We start from the raw sequence: 3,984 nt of genomic DNA, 5'->3' as shown, positions 1-3,984 counted from the left end.
ATTGAGCCTCAATCCATACTGAAGGCTGCAGTCTTTGACCCTCTGCAGCAAGCACTTCAGGTCCTCCTCAGTTTCAGCAAGCAGGGTTGTGTCATCTGTATAACGCAGATTGTTGATCTTCCACCAATCCTGATGCCACAACTCTCCTCATAGAACCCAGCCTCCTGTTCTGCATATAGGCTAAAAAGGTATGGAGATTGGACACATCCCCTTCTTCATAAGAATCACATAATAAAGTTGGAAATTAAAACTCACCAGCTGCTCCATGTGAGAAAGATAAGTTAGTCTATTTTCCGTAAATATTACAACCTTGAGAAATTTATGGAGCTGTTCTTCTCTGTTCTATGAGGTTATCATGACTCAGAATGTCACAGTGGATTATAGTAAAATTTGTATTACTATTCATCTCTTGTTTGACATGGCTTCTCATATTTTTTTCTACTTTTCTATTTCTCCTTCCTTAATGTCACTATCCCTTGCCCACAATGCCACATAAACCTTAAAAACATACCTTACACAAATGCATCATTTTATAGTTAGGATTATTTTAAAATTCTCTTTTCCATCAAGCTGATTGTGGAAGTGACTAAACTCAATTACACCTGAGATTTTGTAGGTTCCAATCATTTATTAACAGTCACACAAGCATACCAGGTAATACGGAGTAGTGGAGTTGTTCTGCTCAGAAAAAAAGATTTGCTTTGATTTAAGGTTTTTTTTCTTAGAGCTTCTTATGTCAAAAGTTCAACTGATAATGTGCATTGCCACAGATGCTACTTACTGAGGTGGTGGCTGACTTTTAAAATTCTGAGGAAGCCATTAAAATAGATGAGTTCTGATCAAAGTTCTACTACAAGTGTAATTACTTTTAAGTAATGTTTATAGGTTTAGTTTATGGTACCATATGATTTACAACACTTACTACAAAGCCTTTATAAAATAGTCACTACCTGCACAATGGAGGACTTGAAGTGTTTGTTGCAGAAGATCAAGGAATGTAGCCTTCAGTATGGATTGCCTCTCAGTGTTAAGAAAACAGATTCTTACCACTGCACTGACAGGCAACATCATTATGGTTGGAGAGGAGATTAAAACTGTCAACAGCTTCATCTTGCTTGGATCCAAAATTAACATCTTTGGTACCAGCAGTCAGGAAATAAGGAGACACATTGCACTGGGAATATCTGCAGTTACAGACCTCTCCAAATTATTGAGGAGTAATAATGTCATTTTGAAGACTAAGGTGCATCTGATTCAGGCCATAGTCTTTCTGGTTACTTGCTATGCATCTGAGAACCAGACAAGGATTAAGGATGAAAGAAGAATTGATGACTTTGACCTGTGGTATTGGAAAAGGTCCTTTAACATCCCATGGACTGCCAGAACAAACAGGTATGTCTTGGATAGGGTGCAGCCAGAGTTCTCTTTGGAGGCAGGAATGATAAGGCTTTGCCTCGCATATTTTGGGCATGTTGCTTGTTGTTCTTATGTGTCGTCCAGTCATCTGTGACTCCTAGCAACACTATGTACAGTAGCTCTGAATCCTGCCATGTCATGAGCCAGTCTCACTGATTACAATACACCTACCCCATTGCCCCAGTTACTGTATTAATCCATCTAATCTGGGGTATTCTTCTCCTTTGCTGTCCCTCCGCCCTTCTGAGCATGATGTCCTTCTCCAAAGACCATTCCCTCTTGGCCATGTGCCCTAATTGTGTGAGACAGAGCTTCAAAATCTTAGCCTCCCAGGAGAAACTTGGTTTCACCCTCTCCAAGACAGACCTATTTGTTTCTTAGCAGTCCATGGTATGTTCATGACTCTTCTCTAGCACCACAACTCAAAGGCATCAATTCTTCTTCTATTATCCCTAGTCATTATCTAGCTCTCTGATGGATAGCAAATAATTGAGAAGACCATGGACTGAATTAGGAGCACCTTAGTCTCTCGACTGACATCATTATTTTTCAGCACTCTGGAGAAGTTCCTGACAACATATTTTCCCACTGCAATTTGTCTTTAGGTTTCCTTTAGGTTTCTTAAGAGAGTTGATTGAGGAGCCAAGCAAGTTGTAATTGCTAACAACTTCAATCTCTTTTCCATCTATCCTGGTGCTGCCAATTGGCCTAGTGCTGAGGATCTTTGTCTTCTTTTTGTTGAGTTTTAATCCATATTGAGGACTACAGTCCTTACTCTTCTGCAGCAAGTGCTTCAAGTCCTCCTCACTTTCAGTAAGCAAGTTTGTGTCGTCTGCATAATGTATGTTGCTGATGAGTCTTCCTCAAATCCTGATGCTACATTATTCCTCATAAAGCCCTGCTTACCAAATGATCTGTTCTGCATGCAGATTGAAAAGATATGGAGATGGGATGTACCCTTAATGTACTCCTTCCTGATTTTGAACCATGCAGTGTTTCCCTGTTTTGTTCTGAAGACTGCTTCTTGGTCCAAGTATATGTTTCCCATAAGCCCATTCAAGTGTTCTGGAATTCCCATTTTCCTCAAGGTAAGGCCATAATTTGTTGTGATCCACACGGTCAAATACTTTTGCATAGTCAATGAAACACAGATAGACATTCCTCCTGTACTCCCTGCTTTCTACCAAGATCTATCTGATATTGGGAAGAATGTTTCTAATGCTTCAACCTATTCTAAACTCAGCTCATATTATGGTAGTTCTTTGTTCCAATCATTTCTGGATAATCTTCAGCAGGATTTTGCTAGCATGTGACATTAATAATATTTGATAATTTTCACATACTGTCAGGTCTATTCTTTTTAAAAATGGGAATAAATATGTATCTCTTCCAGTCAGTTGGCTAGATAGTTGTCCTCCAGATCTCTTGGTACAACCTGGTGAGCACATGCAGGGCAACCTCTGTTTGTTGAAATATGCAATTTGTATTCCATCAATTCCTGGGGCTTTATTTACTTATGTATTTCTTTTGCCAAGTTCTTACTTTCTCCTTCATCACTATTGCCTCTTGATCTTATGTTGTTTCTTGAAATTCTTCTTTGTCAGCCAATTCTTTTTGGTACAATGACTCTGTATACTCCTTCTTTTAATGCTTCCTGAATCACTCAATATTCTGCCCATAGCATTCTTAAGCATTGCAACTTACAGCTTGGATTTGTTCTTTAGTTACTTTAGCTTAAAAAAAAAAACACCAAGTGAGTTCAGCCCTTTTGATTTTCCAACTCCAGTTCCTTGCATATTTCATCATAATACTTTGTCTTTCCAACTTGTTCTTTGAAATCTTCTGTTATGTTGTTATTGTTAGGTGCCATTGAGTTGAGTATGGCTCATTGTGACCCACTGGACAACTGATCTGATCACTCTCCTCTTCTGTGCCATCCTCACAATCTCTGACACACTCAAGCCCATTGCCTCAGTGACATTGTTCACCCACCTAGTTGATGGTCTTCCTCTCTTTCACTGTCCTTCCACCTTCCCAAGCATGATATCCCTATCCAAGGAATAACCTCTCCTAGCAAAATGTCCGAAGTATGTGAGATAAAGCTTCATCATCTTGGCCTCCAAAGAGTACTCTGGCTGTACCTTCTCCAAAGACATAGCTGTTCTTTTCACATTCCATGGAATCCTCAGCATTCTTCTCCAGCAACACAGCTCAAAGGCATTGATTCTTCTTTCTTTATTTTTAGTCATTGTCCATTTAGATGTCCATTAGTCATTTAGATGCATAGCAAGTGACTAAAAAATTCATGGTCCAAATCAGGTACACCTTAGTCATCAAACTGACATCATTACTCTTTAATAAGTGGAAAAATCCATGAGTACAGACTTTTTGGTCTGCCAGGGTTGTATCCTGTCTCCATACCTTTTCAATCTTTATGAAGAACAGGTTATAGAGGAGGCTGGACTTTATGAGGAGAAATGTGGCATAAGGATTGGAGGAAGAATCATCAACAGTCTGCATTATGCAGCTGACACAACCTTGCTTGCTGAAACTGAAGAGGACCTGAAG

This window comes from Elephantulus edwardii, unplaced genomic scaffold (genome assembly GCF_000299155.1).
Source record: "Elephantulus edwardii isolate Elephantulus edwardi_28Jun2011 unplaced genomic scaffold, EleEdw1.0 scaffold00270, whole genome shotgun sequence".
In the NCBI taxonomy this organism is placed as follows: domain Eukaryota; kingdom Metazoa; phylum Chordata; class Mammalia; order Macroscelidea; family Macroscelididae; genus Elephantulus; species Elephantulus edwardii.
Note: the sequence above shows the minus strand (reverse complement) of the source record.